This window comes from Schistocerca piceifrons, chromosome 3, assembly GCF_021461385.2.
Source record: "Schistocerca piceifrons isolate TAMUIC-IGC-003096 chromosome 3, iqSchPice1.1, whole genome shotgun sequence".
NCBI classification, from domain to species: domain Eukaryota; kingdom Metazoa; phylum Arthropoda; class Insecta; order Orthoptera; family Acrididae; genus Schistocerca; species Schistocerca piceifrons.
The window spans coordinates 282511045-282535720 of record NC_060140.1 but is presented as its reverse complement, the minus strand read 5'-3'; the positions used below and the strand labels follow the sequence as shown (position 1 = coordinate 282535720).

General features: G+C 43.4%; 1 protein-coding gene across 3 annotated transcripts in view; it reads left to right on the top strand.

Moving 5' to 3' along the window:
• The first annotated feature begins 377 nt into the window (after positions 1 to 377).
• LOC124790108 (rab11 family-interacting protein 4) overlaps positions 378 to 24676 on the top strand; it is a 965431-nt gene continuing 941132 nt past the window's right edge. For 2 of the 3 annotated variants that reach the window (XM_047257680.1, XM_047257677.1), the window contains exon 1: positions 379 to 570. The gene's annotated coding sequence lies outside the window, so the exon portion shown is untranslated. Of the gene's footprint in view, positions 571 to 24676 lie in introns of all 3 variants that reach the window. The other variant, XM_047257679.1, reaches the window with a different exon arrangement.

Below are 24676 nucleotides of genomic sequence, written 5' to 3'. Positions count from 1 at the left end.
CACCTATGTAGTGCTTATTTCAACAAGAAAAATCAAGAGCCCAAGGAAAGACAACTCATTTCTGAGGAAGGCGAAGGGAGGGAGGATGGGCTTAAAAAGGACATGTGTGTGAAAATGTTTTCTCGAATCGCCGCTGATTGCAGTCACTAGCACCGTCATAGGGTCAGAATGAAGTGCCAGAACTGGAGAGCTTGCAGAATGCATGGGCAGTGAGTCTTCGTTGCAGCGCTCCCCAAGGAGTAAACCGAAACTATCTCGTGCGGAGAGCGCTAGTAGTTCCAACAACTACCGCTAGATGACAGTGCGGAAGCGTTCAAATGCGAAGCGCGCAGACGAGCGCTTTGATAGTCAAACTTTGTTCCGCCCGCAGTCGACTCCGCAGCCGACTACCGAACGCGTCGCGCAGACACCCGCGCGAGTGAATTCGAAAGTTTCGCACGTGTGCTCTACGTTTGAACTGTTTCGCGTAATATGCCACGCGTGTGATTGAACGTCGAACGTCCCACATGGAACGACAGTAACCTGAAGCAGCGCCGTGCCTGGTGTCCGTGCAGCAGGTGGTTCCTTGCTGTAAGTACCCCGTGTGGGGGAGCGGCGGAAATAAGCAATTTGTCGCGCGCCCTCTGGTGGGGCGTGCATGCCTGCGGCGGTCCCCTTGTGCTTGCTTAAACGAAGTAGGACACGCTTGACTGTATAGGCGTCCCTCTCTTTATGTAAGTCACAAGTTGTCATGCCAACAATACACTCCACTTTAAGACGACAATGATGGGTGCTGGGATTGGTAAATACATCGTTAATTTTCAATTACCTTACCCCTTTCCGTCTGAAGTGTTCACCAGGCCACGACTGTAAAAGGTGTAAAAGAGATAATTATTCATTTGCGTCAGTCGCTTGACTATCTGTTACTGTTGTACCCAAGAAACATCCGTATGTACACATTATCAGTCATGCAGAATCCTTCTGTATCCATCTCAAGATGAAGTTCTATGGATGCAGGTCGTAATAAGACGTGTGATATGCGTAATTTAGTTTTATGTAAGGGTGGAAAAATTTCATTCTGAAAAATTTAAACGTTATTATTTCGAGAACTTGGTTAGTACGTAGTAATCTACCATGAACACAAATTTAGACCTCAAAAACTGCAGATCTCTTTCAAAGAATGATGATAGTTGATTTTTGGAAAGGCAGCAGTCAAAATATTTGGCCGAAGATGGCACAGTTATTCCGCTGTCTGTTGAATGTTAACGAACATGAAATACATCTATCGATGTTATTTTACCCATGTTGGATCTTGTGAATTCCGCGGCCGTTAGTGGTGGTTGGTGAATAACGCAACCAGCCACATATACTTTATAAATGTTTTATTCTAGTGCCACAATCTGTTTCGGGCTACCATGCCCATCTTCAAATGACTAATATTTTTAATCACATAGATGTTTTGACGACAGCATGTCGTCTGTTCCCACTCTGCACAACAATATTTGAGTATTTAGTGTCACTTTCTAAATTGTTTCATTAATAAAATTCGCTAAAATGCACGCATTTATTTATGTATGATGCAAGCACTAAAGCGTAATTTTGTTAATGAAACAATTTCAAAAAGTGGCACAAAATACTCAAATATTCTTCCATAGTGTGGAATCTGACGACATCCTGTTGGCCAAAACACCTGTAACTAAAAGTATTAGAGATCTGAAGATGGGCATGGTATCCCGAAACCGATTATAGCACTAAAACAAAACATTTAAAAACTATTTGGGCTGGTTGCATCATTCACCAACAACCGTCGATATTTTGAATTACAAGTCGCTAAGACGCTCTAAGTGCTGGAGATAGTGGCGATGTTGCTCCAGCTCTTCACATGTACGCCCATTTTCTCAGTTTTGTCGTTTCTACAGTAACCACTTCTATTTTTTAACTATTATCTTTTGAGGCTCTAACTAAGATTTTTCTTTTGTGAGTTCCGATGTAGCCATATTTTCGAAGATATTAACAGAACATGCTTTTGTGTATGAGTGACTAAGCCGCACTCTAGGGCTGAAAATAACGGAAAAAGTCAAAATTCATCCGTTTAGAGGTTGGTCACATTACTGTCATAGAACTAGCTGATTTGCCTAGACGCTAATAAAATATTCTCTACTCTTCTGCGAATGACCATCGAACGCTCACACGAGCCATTTATCGCAAATTATAGATGTGTTTCATGTGAGTAGCAATGTCTGATACCGTTGGCATTGTTTATGATTTTGCTATTAACAGAAATACTGTTTTTCTTCAATTCTAAATGATAATACAGCTTACTTTCTCCACTATTTCTGCGCCTGTCCATATCTCTTACAATAGAATGTCATCACGATTACTACTAGGGCTACCATTTAGCCGCACCCTTGCTGAATTCATTGTGACAGGACACAGAGCAAACTAAGAGTGACATGATACAACCTTGTCGAGCACAATTTTTGGTTCAGTACGTTCCCTCACATGTCAGTCTAATTTTGTTATAATTGACTAGCAAAACTGTAAATTTTATTTTCTACATCCATTATGTTTGCTAATGCCTCTGCTTAACAATTCTAGATATTTGAGCCCCTGTACTCTCTTACTGACGACATTATATGGCGTTAGTAACGCATAGCTCCTTGTAATTCTTTCGTTAACAATCATAATATTACGAGCCTGAAACATACATCCCTTTCTGTTATTGGCTAATATTGTTTACTTTTTTTGCACTATTCTCTTGACTTCTTTCGACTTTGGAACGCTATAATTAATCCAGCTTTCTTCGATTCGATGTTAGAAGATCCACATTTTAAAAAAGTACAAGGCAACACATTTTTCTGGTCTCAAAAGGAAATTTACAAGCCGTGCTGTGTTGTAGCACAGTTTTTGACAAAGGCTGTTGGTTTGTACTCTTTTACATGAATATGGGCAACAAGCGCGTTATCTATAGAAGTTGATAGGTTTTTCGAAACGCATCTTTAAATCTCCAATTACAATCGACTGAACTGCCAATGACTTTCCTTAACTTTGTTCATATTTACTGTATTTTTTTCCGACCCCTAGTTCCGTCTGGCGGCACTCCCTGCAGTCGTAATAGGCCACTACGTCAGTTGGTCGTTCATTGAACTTATTATGCCACTCGGACCGCCGCCTACTTGGCAAGCGTCCCTCATCTGCGCTTCCTGCAATTGTCACGCAGCGTCGGAGGCTCCCTACGCTGGACAACTTGATTCAATTTCGACTAGGGCCCACCTGAACTGAGGACAAAGCTCTGTGTCTGAGATAAACCACGGTATTTTATGACGAGTCATGAAATAATGAGAACTGAAGTAGTGCACATTATGAAGTGCAAAAAATTAATATGGACTATTCCCACACACACAAGAGCGAGAAATGTCTCTGCAGCAATATTTCACTAGGAAAATACTTCAAGTAAAATAACGAGATATCAACTTCTTCGTGGATGCTTTAGCTGGACTCAAACGTTTGCCGCAAAACAATATCACACTACATCTGTTTTACATTCAAATTCATCTTCTGGCATCCATTCTGAGATGTTAGGCATTAATTAATTATGCTTCTAGCGGTGGTCACAAAACATTTCGCACTATTGTACCTCGTTGCCAGCTGTCTGCAAAAGAGCGAAAACAGGAAAAATTAGGATCCGATTTAGTCTTTTTCCACAATAATATTTAGTTTTCATAGAGGAGAAATGTTTCATAATAGTGTAGTATGAAACTTCCTGGCAGATTAAAACTGTGTGCTGGACCGAGACTCGAACTCGGGACCTTTGGCTTTCGCGGGCAAGTGCACTACCGTCTGAGCTACCCAAGTACGACTCAGGACCCTTCCTCACAGCTTCAACTCTGCCAGTACCTCGTCTCATATCAGCGCACACTCCGCTGCGGAGTGAAAATCTCGTTCTGGAAACATCCCCCAGGGTGTAGCTAAGCCATGTCTCCGAAGATCCTTTCTTCCAAGAGTGCTAGTCCTGCAACGTTCGCAGAAGAGCTTCTGTGAAGTTTGGAAGGTAGGAGACGAGGTACTGGAAGAATTGAAGCTGTGAGGACGAGTCGTGGGTCGTGCTTGGGTAGCTCATTTGGTAGAGCACTTGCCCGCGAAAGGCAAAGGCCCGAGTTCGAGTCTCGATCCAGCATACAGTAAGTTTCATATCAGCGCACACTCCGCGGCAGAGTGAAAATCTCATTCTGGAGACTGTAGTATATTTTTCAGTTCATAATAACGGTTTTCAGCTTGTCTCTCGTAAATGTCAATGCTAATTTTGTGGGTAACAGAAGATATGGTTCCCATCACTCCACAGTACACATGATTTGCGATTGACTCTCTCCATCGCGGAGATTTCCTTCGTTATTGTCAGGTTGTGATATCTGGCTAACGCTTCTAATTTATACGTGGAGCACATTCAGACCTCCTGCAACGCATGCACATGGGACATGTCACATCATACGTAGAATTGTTCCATAGAATGAAATTAAGCCCTTCACGGGCAGCTTCAGACCAGTCTAATAACAACGGACCCCATTCCCGACGCCCCAGAGGGGAAAAAAAACTGTAAAATGGAAGTGACATGTTGCAGCCAGCGATGTATTAATTGTTCACGTTTTCTGTGGTCCTATCAGACAAGGATACAGAGAATGGAGGCACCTTGTAGATGTGCTACTAAAGGAAGGAGGCATGATCGGGCAAAATAAGCGTCACAGCCTTGCCTGCGACATAACCAAAGAAATAATAGCTCTATGTTTGTTTATAAATAAATCTTCCGCTACCAGTCACGATTTTTCTTTATTTTACTTTTCGCATGACACGTTTCGGGAAATGACGCCCATTTTCAAGTGCGCTTTTTGTGTGTATTAAGCCATTTCTATTCATGTACACACAAAAAAACGCACTTGAAAATAGGAATCATTTCCCGAAGCGCGTCGTGCGAAAAGTAAAATAAAGAAAAATCGTGACTGGTAGCAGAAGATTTATTTATAAACAAACTTATTGTTTCACAGTCGCAGGCTTTAAAAACCATTTCTAATGGATCAAATCAAACGATAGCTCTATTTTGTTAGGAGAGGTAACTATGCTATACTGTCTACAGTCACTATATTTACTGCATCGAAATTTTCGCAGCAGCGTCCTCGTGTAAAAGGTTTCTCGGAGTTCAGTTCGCACCTAATTCGGAGTTAAGACTTGAGCTTTCGAAGATAATCAGCATCTTATTCATCCAGTGACGATTGTCTGTTGGGAGAGAAGTCTGCCTTTTTTATGCTGGCGACCAGACTTGTCATTCTGGTGCCCAGCGGAGTCATCTATTGACGAAGAAGATGGTGATTATAAGGTTTTCAGTACGTCGTGTCTTGCAGCTGTCGTATATTGCAGACAGGCGTGTCTGATTATTTACACCAAAGGTACTAATTATTTATTGGCTTTACCCACTTTCGCAAGTGATGTGTTTCGCTTTTGGGATATAAACGGTCCAGTTATATTAATGTTACCACGGCCTCTGTTCAGCGTCAGTGTGCAATAGCAGCACTAGTAGTGGAGGTTAGGCCCTATATAAAGCGTGTCGAGGAGATGCCGAGAACTGTGCAGTCGTTGTCGTAACGAAAAAAAAGACGATTTCGATGACGAGCAAAGGAGCATGTTCCTGGACTTTAGGGCCAAGGGCGGAAACAATTACTAAACGGTTAAATTTGTGAACTGTTCTCATGCCGCCGTAGTTGAAGTATATCGTGCAATACATGATTGTATTATCGAAAACCGGCGCCGAGGCGACTGAGGTGCATCACCGGCACAAGGATGAACGACGGCTATGGAGATGTGTACGGGCGACTAGACTTGCGACTGTTGAGCAGTTGATCGCCCATATGAACCAAGAATCTACCGACACTCTCTCCTCAACGACCGTTCAGCGAACGTGGCTGCGTATGGGTCTCCGCAGCACGTGCTTGTTTCCCGCACCCATGCTGACTGCTGTTCATGAAATGCGTTTACTTAGAGAAAAGGCAGATTCGGTGTGCACGGGGCCTTACTCAATTACCGTTCGTTGCTCAGTTTTTTTTAACTTACGTACACTTTATTTGGAACCAATTGTACGTAAGGTTGACAATAAGGAACAATAATCAAATTTGACTGTTAAGACAATATCTAATTAAAAATTCTTTAGTTAAATTGCATTCACGGCTGAAGGCCTTATTGACCAGAAATTGAAATTATTTGTCGGCTGAAGGCCTCAATAGTAATAACTCAAAACCATTTGATTCGAATGGCTCTAAGCACTATGGGACTTAACATCTGAGGTCATCAGTCCCCTAGCCTTAGAACTACTTAAACCTAGCTAACCTAAGAACATCACACACATCCATGCCCGGGGCAGGATTCGAACCTGTGACCGTAGCAGCAGCGCGGCTCCATACTGAAGCGCCTAGAACCGCTCCAAAAGCATTTGACGGATGAAGGCCTAGATAGCAAATTCTTACTAAAATATTATAAAAAAATGACAATCATATTAAGAGACAATATCTGATAAAAATTCTTGAGACAAATTGCATTCACTGCTGAAGGCCTTACTGACAATAATGACAATCTGATCAAATCAAGAGAGAAGTGGGCCTCAGACAGTGCTCCAAGAATCGACCTGGGAAAGTCGTTCAGTTTGGTAAACGATAATAAGACAGGCAGACAAGAGTTGTATTCACTTAACCGGATGGCAACTCAAACTAAGTTTAAATGCCGGCCAGCACTCTTTCAACAACCACAGTCAAGGAGGCTGTCGGACTACACGCCCTACCGGACAGCAGCGGCAAAGCGAGGAAAAGTACACTGCCGCCAAAATACGCTAACCTCCAGGGCAGGTAACTGGGGCGTTAGCGGCCACTAGGCAGAAAAATGCCGCTGGTTGAGCTTCATCAATACACACAAGGATTTAATTGATTAATGATAAGAAGCGGAGGATGGCTAATTAACTTGCCAGTTCCAAACACTCCACTCATTGTTCTTCGTCTCAGCAACCCTGCGAGCAGCAACGCGCGAACAAACAGCGTGATCTCAAAATAGTGGAGGTTTCACTACTCGGTTAATGTTCACTCAACTCAAATGTCGTGGATGCGGTTGAGAACCAGGTTGTCACCCTGGAAACTACAGCCCCTCGATCCGGCAGTGCCTGCATGTCGTCAGCGGTCCTGGTATGCCCTTGCGCTGTCGGACCTCGCTGCTGCTCCGTCCCAACCAAATTGCCCGACAACTCTGACCCAAAAGAACACTTGACGTTCTTCCAAAGATAGTACCATGGTACTAGGTATCGATAACTGCTGCTGCTGCTGCCGCCACTCACAGACAGACAATGCTAGCAAACGTAGTGGCGCCAGTAAATACAAGAAGAAAACGAGACGGAACTATCCCTATCACACGATGCCAACCAATCAACGGCACCAACGCGAGCCACAATACAGCTCAGTTCACTGGCGACGAAGGCTGGAATTTGAACGCCAGTACTGCAAACTGGATGTCCACCAAAGGTGTCAGGTGGCCTTCTCAGGTGCATCACATTTGATGCTCCATTGGACAGATGGCCGATGGCGTGTACGTCTTGGAACATATGAAACCAAACACCCTGTAACAATATTGTCGAAGTGTTCCAGGCAGGAGCAGGCAGCGTTATGGGCTGGAGAATTTTTCGTGGCACTCCCTGGGTGATCTGATCATTTTGGAAGGCACAATGGTTTCACGCAAGAACGCATCTATCCTTCGGGACCATGTCAACCCCTACATGGGGTTGGCTCGATGGCATCTACCAGCAGGACAATGCAACGTATCACACAGCTGGCAGTGTTAGTACGTGGTTGGAAGAGCTCCAGAATGGGGTTACCACACTCCCAGGATTTAAACCCATTCGAGGAGCTGTGGGACGAACTCGATCAGGCTTCTCGTGCCACAAATCCTCAACCGAGAATCCTAGCGCAGCCACGGCAATGGATTCAGCACGGCTCCACATCCCTGTCGGTACCTTCCATAACCTCACTGACTCTCTACCCGCACGTCTCGCAGTGGTCCGCGGCGCTGTGGACATTTCTATTTGTGTCACCAAACTTTAGATGTAATTCAGATCTTCACTAGCCAGCATTATCTGTTCCACATGACAACGATATTTCATACACAAAGCAGAATTTGCTGTCGTTCAAATTCAATGTGTGTTTCAAGCTGGTTTATTTACAATGACGCCTACGACAAATGAGCCACGAATCCACGATATTCGGCGAGAAACACCGGAAAATGGCTAACCAGAATGTGGCGCCCGCGCACGGGAACACACTTTCAAACGGTTTGTAGCCTTTCCACGACGGAAAAGTCCGCCTCGACAGCTGAATGGTCAGCGTGACGGACCGCGGCCCTAAGGGCCCAGGGTTCGACTCCCGGGTGGGTTGGGGATTTTCTCCAGTCAGAAACTGGGTGTTGTCTTCATCATCATTTCATCCCCATCCGGTGCGCAGGTCGCCCAATGTGACGTCGAATGTAATAAGACCTGCACCAACTTTTTCTGCAGCAAACATAGAACGTCACGAGAATTACACTCCTTTAGGATGAGCCTAGTCGCTCTCGCCGACTGCCTATTTGGGAGGGTTAGGAAAAAACCATCTCAACTCCAGGATGAAGAAAACCTCATTCTCTCAGAAACCGACCCTACCGTAGTCAGTAGCCACAGGAAGAGTGCAGAGGCGCGGCTAGGAAATGTTTGACAATACACTGCTCTGCTAAGCTAAGGACGAGATAAAGTAACAACGTATTAACGATACGGCAGAAACGAATGAAATGGCAGGACCTGTTGTCAGAGGTCTCCCAGTCGTGCACAGAAATTTGGACGTCACGAGGCGTGAGGTCAGTGTAACTGAAGCACCAAATGGGGCTGGCCCCGCTACACGAGGCAGGTGACGGAACGGGAAAAGACAGTCTGTGTCAATCGGCGAGCAGCTACGGTGCACTGTGGTGGTGTCCTTCATTACAGCGTCGTCCAGAGGCAACATTAAGAGGACTCCACATCGGGAAATTGGAAGGAGAACGAAAATGTGAGGAGTTTGGTATTGTTCACATCAGCGTTTTACGTGCGTGGGGAGCGTTCAGAACCGCAACACGCACTGTTGCAGGAAGGAGAGGGGATGGTTGCCATGGTCTCTAATAGTAGCATATGACCTCCACTATATACAACAGCATACAGCGGCTACAATTGCAACCGCGTTTAACATGACTGCAAGGCAAGTGATCCCACGTTCCAAACTGTACGGCGATTACATGGTGGTGGTCTCTTTGCCGACGATAAGTCCTGTCAAAAACGTCACAGTTCGTAGTAATAGACGGAAAGTCATCGAGTAAAACAGAAGTAATATCCGGCGTTCCCCGAGGAAGTGTTATAGGCCCTCTATTGTTCCTGATTTATATTAACGACATAGGAGACAATCTGAGTAGCCGTCTTAGATTGTTTGCAGATGATGCTGTCATTTACCGTCTTGTAAAGTCATCAGATGATCAAAACGACTTGCAAGATGATTTAGATAAGATATATGTTTATGGTGCGAAAAGTGGCAATTGATCCTGAATAAGGAAAAGTGTGAAGTTATTCACATGAGTACTAAAAGAAATCAGCTAAATTTCCATTACGCGATAAGTCACAAAAATCTGAAGGCTATAAATTCAACTAAATGCTTAGGGATTATAATTACAAATAACCTAAATTGGAACGATCACATAGATAAATTGTGGGTACAGCGAACCAAAGACTGCCACTCATTGGCTGAACACTTAGAAGGTGCAACAGGTCTACTAAAGAGACTGCTTATACCACGCTTGTCCACCCTATTCTGGAGTATTGCTGTGCGGTGTGGGATCCGTATCAGGTGGGACTGACGGATGACATCGAAAAAGTACAAAGAAGGGCGGCTCGTTTTGTATTATCGCGAAATAGGGGAGATAGAGTCACAGACATGATACGTAAATTGGAGTGGCAATCATTAAAACAAAGACGTTTTTCGTTGCGACGGGATCTTTTCATGAAATTTCAATCACCAGTTTTCTCTTCCGATTGCCAAAACATTCTGTTGGCACCCACCTACATAGGGAGAAATGATCACGATACAATAAGAGAAATCAGGGCTCGCACAGAAAAACTTAAGTGTTCGTTTTTCCCGCGTGCCGTTCGAGAGTGTAACGGTAGAGAGACAGCTTGAAGGTGGTTCATTGAACCCTCTTCCAGGCTCTTTATTGTGAATAGCAAAGTAATCACGTAGATGTAGGTGTAGATGTTGTGTTTCCGTTGACAACTGCACACCGGCGACGTCGCTTACGATGCTGCCAGGAGCATAGGGACAAGAAGTGGGGTCACGTGCTCTTCTCGAATGAAAGCAAATTCAGTCTCAGTAGTGATTCTGTATGGCGAAAGCTGGGAACATGGAATACAGCCTGGAGCTTTGTGCAACATGATTGTTTTCGTTGCCCAGGTGTTATGGTGTGGAAAGACATTACGTTGCTTGGGCGCACTGACCTCCAAATCTTCGAACACGGTACACGTATTGGTCAACCTTATTGTGACACCGTACTCCTTTCCCGTGTGTGTCTTTTCAGAGTTTCACTCAGTCCTGACTTCATTTTTGTGGATTACAATGTGCGACCTTATCGAACAGCGCAAGTGGAGATACTCTTCGAACGTGAGGATACTCAGCCAATAGACTGGTCTGCTCATTATCCCTGCTTAAATCCCATCGAGCACGTGTGGAATGCGTTGGACCCACATATTGCACCACGTCCATATGTCCAAACGACCAGCCAACAGCTGTAAACCGCGCTTGTTGAGGAATGGAACGCCCTGTCACAACTACTAAGTAACTTTGTGGTCTGCATCGGAGCACGCTGCCGTCCGTGGTCATCAGACACTTAAGAAGCACCTCCCGTAATGTCCGGGGACCATCATGAATCGGGCTGAGAGCAGTGTAAGTATGGTTTTCCAATTAAAGTTTCATTTCTGTTCCTCTCTCTGCGTATTTCTTTGAGTTACTTTCAATACTATACTATAATATACTGCAGCAGTTCTAACTATGGCTGAAGTTTCATCGAGCTAGATTTCTTGGCGCTAACACATTGTGCGAAAACTACTTTCTTCCTTAAGTTTATCACACCAATGTATAATAATCTATATCTACATCTACACACAGGGTGTTTCAAAAATGACCGGTATATTTGAAACGGCAATAAAAACTAAACGAGCAGCGATAGAAATACACCGTTTGTTGCAAAATGCTTGGGACAACAGTACATTTTCAGGCGGACAAACTTTCGAAATTACAGTAGTTACAATTTTCAACAACAGATGGCACTGCGGTCTGCGAAACTCTATAGAACGATATTTTCTACATATCCACCATGCGTAGCAATAATATGGCGTAGTCTCTGAATGAAATTACCCGAAACCTTTGACAACGTGTCTGGCGGAATGGCTTCACATGCAGATGAGATGTACTGCTTCAGCTGTTCAATTGTTTCTGGATTCTGGCGGTACACCTGGTCTTTCAAGTGTCCCCACAGAAAGAAGTCACAGGGGTTCATGTCTGGCGAATAGGGAGGCCAATCCACGCCGCCTCCTGTATGTTTCGGATAGCCCAAAGCAATCACACGATCATCAAAATATTCATTCAGGAAATTAAAGACGTCGGCCGTGCGATGTGGCCGGGCACCATCTTGCATAAACCACGAGGTGTTCGCAGTGTCGTCTAAGGCAGTTTGTACCGCCACAAATTCACGAAGAATGTCCAGATAGCGTGATGCAGTAATCGTTTCGGATCTGAAAAATGGGCCAATGATTCCTTTGGAAGAAATGGCAGCCCAGACCAGTACTTTTTGAGGATGCAGGGACGATGGGACAGCAACATGGGGCTTTTCGGTTCCCCATATGCGCCAGTTCTGTTTATTGACGAAGCCGTCCAGGTAAAAATAAGCTTCGTCAGTAAACCAAATGCTGCCCACATGCATATCGCCGTCATCAATCCTGTGCACTATATCGTTAGCGAATGGTAGCGGCGCTGAGGGGTTGCCGCGTTTGAATTTTGTATGGATAGAGGTGTAAACTCTGGCGCATGAGACGATACGTGGACGTTGGCGTCATTTGGACCGCAGCTGCAACACGGCGAACGGGAACCCGAGGCCGCTGTTGGATCACCTGCTGCACTAGCTGCGCGTTGCCCTCTGTGGTTGCCGTACGCGGTCGCCCTACCTTTCCAGCACGTTCATCCGTCGCGTTCCCAGTCCGTTGAAATTTTTCAAACAGATCCTTTATTGTATCGCTTTTCGGTCCTTTGGTTACATTAAACCTCCGTTGAAAACTTCGTCTTGTTGCAACAACACTGTGTTCTAGGCGGTGGAATTCCAACACCAGAAAAATCCTCAGTTCTAAGGAATAAACCATGTTGTCTACAGCACACTTGCACGTTGTGAACAGCACACGCTTACAGCAGAAAGACGACGTACAGAATGGCGCACCCACAGACTGTGTTGTCTTCTATATCTTTCACATCACTTGCAGCACCATCTGTTTTTGAAAATTGTAACTACTGTAATTTCGAAAGTTTGTCCGCCTGAAAATGTACTGTTGTCCCAAGCATATTGCAACAAACGGTGTATTTCTATCGCTGCTCGTTTAGTTTTTATTGTTGTTTCAAATATACCGGTCATTTTTGAAACACCCTGTATATACTCCGCTAGCCACCATGTGGTGTGTGGCGGAGGGCACTATTCGCGTCAAAGTCATATTCCCCCTCACCCCCCCCCCCCCCCACCACTCAACCCTCTGTTCCACTCGCGGATCGCGCGAGGGAAAAAACGAGTGTCTGGACGCCTCAGAATGAGCTCTAATTTCCCTTATCTTTGAATTGTGATCATTGAGCGATTTGAAAGTTGGTGGTAATAATATATGCTCTACATCCTCGGTGAAGATCGGATTTCGGATTTTAGTGAGCAGCCCCTTCCGTTTAGGGCGCCGTCTATCTGCAAGTGTGTCCCACTTCAAACTTTCTATGAGATCTGTAACGCTCTAGTGATGGCTAAATGTACCAGTCACGAATCTTGCCGCTCTTCTTTGGATCAGTCTCTTGAATCAGACCCAACTGGTAAGGGTCCCATACAGACAAACAATACTCTAAGACTGGACGAACTAACCTATTGTAAGCTATATACTTTGCTCAAGGACTGCATCGCTTCAGGATTCTACCAATAAACCCCAATTTAGAGTTCGCCTTACCCGTTACTTGTGTAATCTGATCATTCCATTTGAGATCATTTCGAATAGTCGCACCCAGATACTTGACGTATGTTACCGCTTTCAAAGACTGGCCATTTATTTTGTACTGGTACATTAATGGGGATTTTAGCCTTGTTATACGCAGTAGGTTACACATAGTAATATTGAGAGATAACTGCCAGTCATTACACCACGCATTTATTTTCTGCAAATCCTCATTAATTTGTTCACAACTTTCGTGTGATACTACTTTCCTGTACACTACAGCATCATCGGAAAACAGTCTAATGGCGTCGACAATACCTTCAACCAGATCGTTTATGTAAATCGTAAAAAGCAGCGGACCTATTACGCTGCCCTGGGGAACACCTGAAGTTACGCTTGTTTCTGTTGAAGTCACCCCGTTCAGGAAGACATACTGCTCCCTGTCTGTTAGAAAACTTTCTATCCAACCGCATATGTCATCGGGTAGACCGTAAGCGCGCACTTTTTGGAGCAAGTGACAGTGCAGAACTGAGTCCAACGCCTTTCGAAAGTCGAGAAATATGGCATCAGCCTTGGAGCCTGTTGTATACAATGCACAAAGAGGTCCAGCTGTGTCTCGCATGACCTCTGCTTCCTAAAACCGTGCTGACGAGGAAGTAAAAAGATTGCTCTCTGCAGATTATTTGAAGATGAATGAGGAGAAACCTACGACAAAGGAAGTATCGAACTATGAGTATCCATATACCAACGCCTGATTTGCGAACATGTCGGTGAAACATTGGTTTAGTATGTAATTAAAATGAGGCTTCTGTTGCGGTAACAAAGAGTGCACCAGAAATGTGATTTACTGTCATTACCGAAAGCGTTACTGCTGCAGGCGTTGAAGCTTTGTTTTGAGCACGCACCGCTACGTACCGACGGAATGTCCTCACTTTCACTCGCTCGGGTGGGTGCTGTGTAGCTGTTCGTGTCAGGAGGGGAAACTCATTGACTCATGCTGCGAACCAGGCACAGCACGGTCGAAGCAACTGGAGAAAGAAAGCACAGCACTTTAGCACGCCGATGTAAGGAGTAGCTGGCGATGGACTCCACTTTCTAATAAATTTTTGAAGTTAAACTCTGTTTTGATTTTGCACCCTATGTTTCAAAAATTTGCACACTGTCTTTATAAAATTTACGTGACATAATAAATTTGGATGTAAAGTTATGTTCGTAGTCACTAGTTTCCGTGCCATGCTACTATTCGCCAGTTTCTGGATCGTACAATATTGTGGTCGGCAACTGAGGTCAAAATGCCCACGTCGGTTTCAAATGCCACCAGGTGAGAATTTCGTGTTATGATTAGCTTTGTGGACGCAAAAGTGCGACAATGGCTCAAATCACTCGTATCCCAAGAAACGAAACCACTTTCCTTATAACATTCTATCATTACATTATGTCCAGAGTTTCTACGTATTTTATGACTATGTGGATGATTGTGCAGTTCTCGGACTGTAAAAGCAATGGTCCAGTACCTCAATCGGTGGCAGAAATGTTCCTTGTTTATAGATTTCTACTATTGCCAGAAGAGATGACACAGCTTAACAGTCTCTGTTGAAAATTGTCAGAAGTGATTAATAGTTTGAATCAATCATCGCCAGATCTGGTTAATCACGCGTCGTAGAAAGAAAAATTTGATTTTGTAAATAAATCATCCTTAAGCTGCTTCTTTTACCAAAAGAAATTGACTTTTCACAACTCGTAATTAATCAGATCTGAAGATGGCCATTTAATTGATCTCAATTTGTAATCCGGCCTTTGTAACAGCTAGCAACTGAGACTATTAAAACAAATATTTTTGGAAAACTTTTCTATCACCTGTACCCTGTTTTTCCTCTGTCAGTAATTTGCATATAGGCTATAAAAAGTCCCGTGTATTATCGTGGTTCGAAACATACGTTAATCTGTTTGTCCCCTATAAAAAGTGTCATGTTTCATCGTGGTTCGAAGCATACGTTAGACTGTTTGTCCCCCTATTCCTGGCTGCGTAAATCAGTTCAAACGTTACAGGAAGGTACAGGGTGAGAATTATTGAAGTATATGAAATAAAATCGTCATAACTTCTTAACGGTTTGCGTTAGGACGTTCAAACTCCACGGTTGGCCGCAGGGCATGATGGGAGTTAGTATGTGCATGTGTGGTTTGGTTGAGTTCGTCAATAACCAAAATTGGCGTGTTTGGGCGACTGAGAATCCGCATTTCGCGATCGAGAAGTCTCTTCACCCTCAACGGGTGTGTGGTTGCACTGTCCAGTCACAGGATAATCGGTGTGATATTCCTTGATGGCACGGTGACTACCCAACAGTACGTGAAGGTTTTGGAAGGTGATTTCATCCTCATTATCCAAAGTGACCCTGATGTCGACAAGATGTGGTTCATGCAAGACGGAGCTCCACCCCATCGAAGCAGGAGAGTGTTTGATGTCCTGGAGGAGCACTCTGGGGACCGCTTTCTGGCTCTGGGGTAGCCAGAGGCCACTGGCATGGACCTCGATTGGCCGCCATACTCTCCGGATGTGAACATATGCGATTCCTTTTTGTGGGGTTATATTAAAGAGACGGTGTACAGCAATAACCCCTTAACCCCTAAACCAGAATGAGATTTTCACTCTGCAGTGGAGTGTGCGCTGATATGAAACTTCCTGGTTGATTAAAACTGTGTGCCGGACCGAGACTCGAACTCGGGACCTTTGTCTTCTTAGGCAAGTGCTCTACCAACTGAGCTACCCAAGTACGACTCACGCCCTCTCCTCACAGCTTTACTTCTGGCAGTACCTCGTCTCCTACCTTCCAAACTTCCTGCAAGGTTCGCAGGGGAGCTTCTGTAAAGTTTGGAAGGTAGGAGACGAGGTACTGGCAGAAGTAAAGCTGTGAGGAGGGGGCGTGAGTCGTGCTTGGGTAGCTCAGTTGGTAGAGCACGTGCCCGCGAAAGGCAAAGGTCCCGAGTTCGGGTCTCGGTCCGGCACACAGTTTTAATCTGCCAGGAAGTTTCAACCCCTAAACCATTTCTGAGCTGAAACCAGCCATTCAGGAGGTCGTCGACAGCATCGATGTTCCGACACTTCAGCGGGCCATGCAGAATTTCGTCTGCTCCACATCATCGCCAATGATGGCAGGAATATCGAACATGTCATAACCTAAATCCGAATATCTGTAGTGACGTTTACATGTTGAATAAAGTGTATGCACGCCGTAGTTTGTAACTAATTCATGTTTTTTTCTCAAATAGTTCAGTAATTGTCACCCTGGAAGAGCATACGCCTAACAGAGGATCAACCCTGATAAACCAGTTAAGTGTTCAAACTAACCTTCCACTTACCTGCAGACATTTGTTTCTGAAGCAGCTTCCACCACAGGTGTCTAATGTTTTTTCAGATACCTTCCGCTGTCTCCTGGATTTGCGAGCATCCTTTAGCCACCACTGCTTTGCTTCAGTTTATCAGAATACCTAGAAGATTTCTACGTATGACTGCATACGCCTTACCCGGATTCTAACATAAATAAAAAATTTTGGGAGGAATTTGTAATAGAATGAAATTATGGACGGCACCTTTGTACAGATTTTTCGTAGGCTATTGAAGGCATGACTCTGGATACCACACTGGTGTACAAAACATAAGGACTAAACTAACTTTCGGAATATTTGTCACTGGCAAGTAATATTGCTCGATGAAACTTGGGACAATACGAAGAAAGAAATGCTACGGTACAGAAGATAATTGAAAGAAATGACACTTTTATTCAAAGAGAATAATTTGACTGAAGTCATCGCGGTTCATGAGGGTCCCCTGAACATTACAAACGGCGGGCAATGCATGCGCTGCAACATGTTCTCATGTTGGCCTCAAGGTTGGTTATTGATTGTGGTAGGACCTACCACAACTGCTTAGGTTGACCATACAACATAACGACTTTCTACATCGTAACATCTGGACACCAAAACGATCAAGTTCGACTATATTCCTAAGTGTGTTACGTACCCTGATATAGCAAGACTTGGAAACACGTATTGTACCCAGGAACATTGTCGAACGTGGTCGTTTTGACCGTGTGGGTAGACATAAAATAGCATGGGGATATAAAAAGTTTTAGCACAAATACAGCCCCGTCAGCAACTATGATGGACTAATATACTGAAAAATCTGCCTCAGTTGCAAAAATTTTCTGGTCTTTGCCCAGGTTTCGGCTAGAATAATCTAAACTTTGGGGGTTTCTGGCCGATCCTGACGTCTAAAAAAGTGTGTTCATGGCAAAGCCCAGAATCCAAATGAGTCTCTGATTCACTCATATGGAAACGAAGCACTAAAACCGCATTTCTATCTGCTAAAGTTGTCAGAATTGCAACTTATGATCCAGTTTTTGTATTTGAGATGAGTACGTCAGAAGGATGAAGGTATTAGAGAGAATGGGCTTTAATGTGGGAAATTTCACACTCGACATCTTGAGAAATATAGGTTCTCTGCAGCTGAAAAGTCAGTTAAAGATCTAGTAAAGGAAACTAGGCAGAAAACAAGAAACCAGAGGAAAAGCCTTGAAGGCAAAGAGGACCCTGAGTACAAATCTGGCAAAATTGCATTTCCTGAAATCTTCATGTTCATTTACCATTTTCTCAGAATCTGTGAATGCTAGAATTATGAAATTTTGTACACTTATTTCTATAAACTCAATAAAAGTTGTCTCAAGAGTAAATTTTGAAGTTCTGCGTGTAAGCTGAGGTATGCGGTAATGTGCTTGGAATTTTGCATGAATTTTACAGTACAGAAATATAATTAAAAATTATTAAAATTCTCCTATTCGATGTATTCAAAAGGACCTCAGGAGAGAAATCGAAGCATCCCCCCCCCCCCCCCCCAGTCTTAAGGTGAGAGCCAAATGATGTATTACCAAACCCAAAGGGGTGGCAAGAATTTGACAGTTCACAAAAAAATGTTCAAATGTGTGTGAAATCTTATGGGAGTTAACTGCTAAGGTCATCAGTCCCTAAGCTTACACACTACTTAATCTAAATTATCCTATATCATAAGGACAAACACACACATCCTTGCCCGAGGGAGGACTCGAATCTACGCTGGGACCAGCCGAACAGTCCATGACTGCAGCGCCTAGACCGCTCGGCTAGACAGTTTACAAATGGGCCAATTTACAACAGCGGAACCGCCGCAACATAGAGGGAACCTTCATTGAGGACGAGTAATTTTGCTTATGAGAGCACAATGTAGTGCGTTGCAGGAGAATTCCATGCTTTAATACAACAATTTACCTTACTGAATTTCACTCTCTTTATTTTCACTTGCAGATCTGCGTGGTATTAGGCCACTGAGTAGGCTGGCGGACATTGTTCGGAACACGAATCGGGTCAGACCTGAGTGGTTTTAATCGCAAAATGTTTCACACAGCAGAGAAATGATCGGAATCAGTATCTCATGTGGGTTCGAACACTTGACTGAAAAGTAGTTAACGAAATAACACTAATTATGTGCGAACAATTCGCCGCCAACCTTGGCTATGTTCCCCTGTAAGATGTAGAGAAAGCAGCATAAGTGATTAAAAGATAAGGTTGTGGCTTGAATTAATAACGGAGCCGACACTGCAGATAGGTTTAAATAGCCTTTATCCCACAAATATAACTATATATCTACAAGACTTACGACCGCTCAGCTTAAGCTCCAACGAGAAAAAGGTGACAGTACAGGAAGAAAAAGAACAGCGCTCTTTCCTTTTTTCTCAGCGGCTTCTCATTCACCTTTTTTACGACTCCTGGAAGTTTCGGTATGTTAAATGAAATCATTGAACATCTGTCAGAATCATAGTTCATTTTAAAACTACAGTTTTCCTTTTCTACACATCATTGATTATTATCTTTGAATATATATGAAAATCATAGTCCTTTCATAGCTACATTACAGTGCTCCTTTTTTACACATCATTAACTAGGGCAAAAAATAATGACACGTTTTAAACTTACTGGTTACAAAGAGATCAAACAGAGCAAATTTTGTAGAAATCTCTTGAATAGTTTCTGAGAAAAAAAAGTACATATACGAGGGTCATTCCAAAAGAAATGCACACTATTTTATTTTAAATCCATCTTTTATTCTAAGTGAAAGTTTTACAGTGTGTAGATACATCCTTTAGGAACAATATTTTCATTTCTCCACATAATTTCCATCCCTCTCAACTGCCTTACGCTATCTTGGAACCAGCGCCTATATACCCGCACGGTAAAATTCTGGACCAACTTGTTGGAGCCACTGTTTGGCAGCGTGCACGAGGGAGTCATCATCTTCAAACCTTGTTCTACGAAGAGAGTCTTTCATTTTCCCAAAGAGATGATAGTCACATGGAGCCAGGTCAGGACTGTAAGGCGGATGTTTCAGTGTTGTCCATCCGAGCTTTGTGATCGCTTCCATGGTTTTTTGACTGACATGTGGCCGTGCATTGTCTTGCAACAGCAAAACATCCTGCTTTTGCCGATGTGGCCGAACACGACTCAGTTGAGCTTGATGTTTCTTCAGTGTCGTCACATATGCATCAGAATTTATGTTGGTTCCACTTGGCATGATGTCCACAAGCAAGAGTCCTTTGTAATCGAAAAACACCGTAGCCATAACTTTTCCAGCAGAAGGTGTGGTTTTGAATTTTTTTTCTTGGGTGAATTTCTATGATGACACTCCACTGATTGCCTCTTCGTCTCTGGTGAAAAATTATGGAGTCATATTTCGTCACCTGTCACAATTCTTCCAAGAAATTCATCTACACCATTCTCGTACTGTTCCAAGAGTTCCCTGCATACCGTTTTTCTTGTTTCTTTGTGAGCCACTGTCAACATCCTGGGAACGCACCTGGCACAAACCTTTTTTAACGCCAACACTTTTAGTGTTCTGCAAACACTTCCTTCCCCTATCCCAACGTAACGTGACAATTCGTTCACTGTGACGCGTCTGTCAGCATTCACCAGTTCGTTAACTCTCTGCACATTGTCTGGAGTGTGTGCAGTACGAGGCCTGCCGCTGCGAGGACAATCCTCAATATTGCCGTGCCCGCTTTCATCACGTAACCTGGTTGCCCACCGACTAACTGTACTGCGATCGACAGCAGCATCTCCATACACCTTTTTCAACCTCTTGTGGATGTTTACCTCTCGTTTTCACAGCACAGGAATTCTATGATAGCACGTAGCTTCTGACGAACGTCAAGTGTAGCAGCCATCTTGAAGACATGATGTGACGGCGCCACTCACGGGAACAGGTTGAACTAAGTTTGAAAACAAGCTGGAAGGATGTATCTACACACTGTAGAACTTTCATACATGCAGAATGCAAACTGTATTGTACAAAAATAGTACGCATTTCTTTTGGAGTGACCCTCGTATTATTTTTGAAAATAAAAGTCCGTAAAAAGTTATTATATATAGAAACTTTACAATAAATTTGTTAATTTTATATAAACCGTGGTACAAAATTTCACTGTCGTATCTTTGAAATAATGTGTGTTTCTCGTGAACGAACCTCTGAATTGTGGAGGTCGTGTTCGCCAGTGCACGAGTATCGTCCGAACGACTAAATGCGAAGTAAAGAAGATCACTTACATTACTATTTTTTTTTCTTTTATTCTGTATTTCAGCGTGATTCTCGACTGTGGTGCATGGGCTACAGGACTTTCGTAACAGCTGAGCGGATCGTCCTCGTCCCAGTAGCGGCCGCCTGTTTTTGTGAGTTCGGGCGCAGCCGAGTCTGGCGGTCGTGAAAGTATGGCGATCCTGTGGCGCGGCGGTTGAGTCACTCACTGGCGGGACGCCGGTTCACGTACATCCCCTTCGCGCCGTCAAGTCTTAACTTTTCCGTAGTTTCCCTAAATCGCTTTCTAAGACAAATGCCGTGAAGCTGCCTTTGAAAGGAACGCAGTCTATTTCCTTCCCCATCATTGCCATACCCGATACTGCCCTCCGTTGCTACACCTACATCTACAACTGTATTCGACAAACCACTATGAAGTGCTTGTCGGAGGGTACTTTTTGTTTTGTCATATGTTACGATTTCCTGCTGTGCAATTCGCGAATGGGTTTTTAGGAAGAAAGAGTGTCTGGGTGCCTCTGTGCGTTTTCTATGGTGTAGGTAGGTAGCCGGCTGGAGAACGTTCGTCGTTTCTGCTCTTGCAATTTCTGACTTGGAAAGTTCTTACCGTGTTTTCTTCCTTCTAGTGTCTGCCAGTTAAGATCTTTGACCGTTTCAGTTACATACTCTGCAAAACAATGTGAATCGAAAAAATTCGATTTTCTGTCGCTGGAATCTGTTCACTTAATAATTTAATGATGTATTATTCGCTTAATAGATACATCATCATACACATCTACATGAATACTCTGCAGTTCACTCTTAACTGCTTGGCAGAGGGTTAATCGAACCACTTTCAGTCTATTTCTCGACCGTTACACTCTCGAATAGGACGTGGAAGAAAGAACACATACATCTTTCCTTGCCAGCTCCGATTTCCCTAGCCGCCCGCTGTGGTCGAACGGTTCTAGGCGCTTCAGTCCGGAACCGCGCTGCTGCTACGGTCGCAGGTTTGAATCCTCCCTCGGGCATGGATATGTGTGATGTCCTTAGGTTGGTTAAGTTTAAGTAGTTCTAAGTGTAAGGGACTGATGACCTCAGATGTTAAAGTCTGATAGTGCTTGGAGCCATTTGAACCATTTTGAACCGATTTCCCTTATTTTATTACGAAGGTCGTTTCTCCCCATGCAGGTGGCAGTCAACAAAATAATTTTCCATACCAAGTGTTCTGCCAATAAAACGCAGTCTGTTGTTCACCTTCCCCACAACATTTTGTTTGAGATGATTCCAGTTTAAGTTGTTCATAATTGTCAACCCTAGGTTTTAGTTGAATCGACAGCCTTTAAATTTGTCTGATTTGTAGTGTAACCGAAATTTAATAGATCTCTTTCCGTATTCGTGTGGATGACTCAGGGACAGTTTTATTTTAAAAGGTTGCGTTAAATGTGGTCCATTCCTACTTCAAACACTGGAACATTCTGCGAATTCTATAGTTTAGAACTAATATCTTGATTTTTGGCTTACTTTTGTAGATCTGTTATGAACATTTTGAAACTCTCTGCAACATTGAGAATAAACAAACAAAAAATGAAAGTAATGAGGAATAGCATAAATGGGTTTAGTGATAAACTTAACATTAAACTTGGGAATGAAGAAATAGACGGAATGAAAGATTCTTTGCTATAAAACGGTAATACATTTGTCTTGGTCGCAAAAACAAATTTTTATTTATCATCTCATGATCCATTTCGGGAGAATTCATCATCAAATCTGTTAAAATCAATACAAAGTATACTGTCGCTTCCTGCTCCATTCTGTAACACTGTATGCAGATTAGCAAAGTCATTCCTTGCTAAAAGAAACCAATTAGTGCCAAACACAGATCTTAGATTGAGGAATAAATTTCTGTGGATTTACGTTTCCAGCACTGCGTTGTACGGGAGAGAAATGGGGAAAACGGAAAAGACGAGAATCGAAGCGTTAGAGATGTGTTGGTATAAGAGGATGTTGAAAATAATGTGAAATTATAAGAGAAGGGTTGTGGACGTTCCCAGCAGAAAGGGCAAAGGAAGAAATTTATGAAAATCATCAACAAGAGTACAGAATGAGAGCTGTGTTAAGATATCAGGGTAGTAGAGGGAGATGTAGAGCGTAAAAACTGTAGGGAAAACAGACTGGTTTTGTTTTTCGTGAGTTATCCGCCTACTTTAATGCGACCCGCAACGAATTCCTCTCGTGTGGCAAACCTCTTCATCTCTGCGAAGCACTTGCACTCAACATCCTCAGTGATTTGTTGGATATATTCCAACCTCTGTTCTCTCTTACAGTTTTTACCCCACTTCCCTCGAGTATCATGGAAGTTATTCTTTCGATTTCGTAGCACATCCCTCAACCAATCCCTTCTCCATGTCAGTGTTTCACCTGTGTTGTTCTCCTCGTCGACCCTGCGAAGAACCTCATCATTTATTATTATATTCAGCATCAATTCGTGAATGTTACGATTCCCTTCTTTCCGGTTCTTGAGAATCGTGCTGTGCTCGAAACGTACGTTCTCATAAATTTCTTTGGCCAAATTAATGTTTCATACTAGTAGATTTTTTTCTCCTGGAACGCCCTCTTTTCCTGTGGTAGTCTGCTTTTTTTGTGCTGATTCTTCGTTGTCATGTGCTATTTTGCTTCAAGGGCACCAGGATTCCTTCACTTGGTCTGTTTCGTGGGCCCCAGTTTAGGTATCAAGTTTGTCGATAATCTCATTTTTTCGAATCCCAATTAGTTCGTCTTCCTTCAGTTTATCCTCAGTTCATATTCTGTGTTCATTAGCATGTTCAGTATATTAAACACATACTGCAATTCTTCCTCACTTTCACTGAGGAAACCAATGTTACCAGCGACCCTCGATATCCTTTCACCCTGAATTTTAATGCCCGCCTGAACCTCTCTTTTATTTCTGTCTGTGCAGTTTGAAGAGTAGCAGCGAAAGACTACAACCCTGTTTTAGCTCATTCTAATCCGAGCATTTCGGTTTTCGTTTTCCATCTTTTTTTCACGTTTTGATTACTGTACATATTGTATATCAGCCGTATTTCCCTATAGCTACGCTATGTTTCTTGGAACTTCGAACATCTTTCACAATTTCACATTTTCGAACGCTTTTTCTAGGTCTACAAATCCTATGAACGTGTCCTGGTTTTTCTGAACTTTTGATTCAATATCAAGCATATCATACTGTCTCTCAGCTGCCTTTTTGTTTCCTTAATCCAAACTGATCGGCAACTAACAGTTCGTCACTCTACTTCTTCATTCTTCTGTATGTTATTTACGTCAGCGGATTCGATGCTTAGCTGTTAAAGTGGTTGTACGATACTACTCACACTTACCAGCCCTTGTTATCTTCAGGGTTGGTTGGTTGGTTGATTTGGGGGAAGGGATCAAACAGCGAGGTCGTCGGTCCCATCGGATTAGGGAAGGACGGGGATGGAAGTCTGCCGTGCCCTTTCAAGGGAACCATCCCGCTGTTTGTCTCAAGCGATTTAGGGAAATCACGGAAAACCTAAATCAGAACGGTCTGACGCGGGTTTGAATCGTTGTCCTCCGGAATGCGAGTCGAGTGTGCTAACCACCGCGCCACCTCGCTCGGTCTTCGGGATTGTGTGGATGACATTTGCCTAAAAGTCTGATGGTATGTCTCCATAACCATAGATTCCACAAACCAGCTTGGATAAGCGTTTGGTTGACACTTCCCCCCAATGATTTTAGAACTTCCGAAGAAATATTATTTTTGCCATTTGGTCGCAAATCTTGAAAAGCTCTGACTC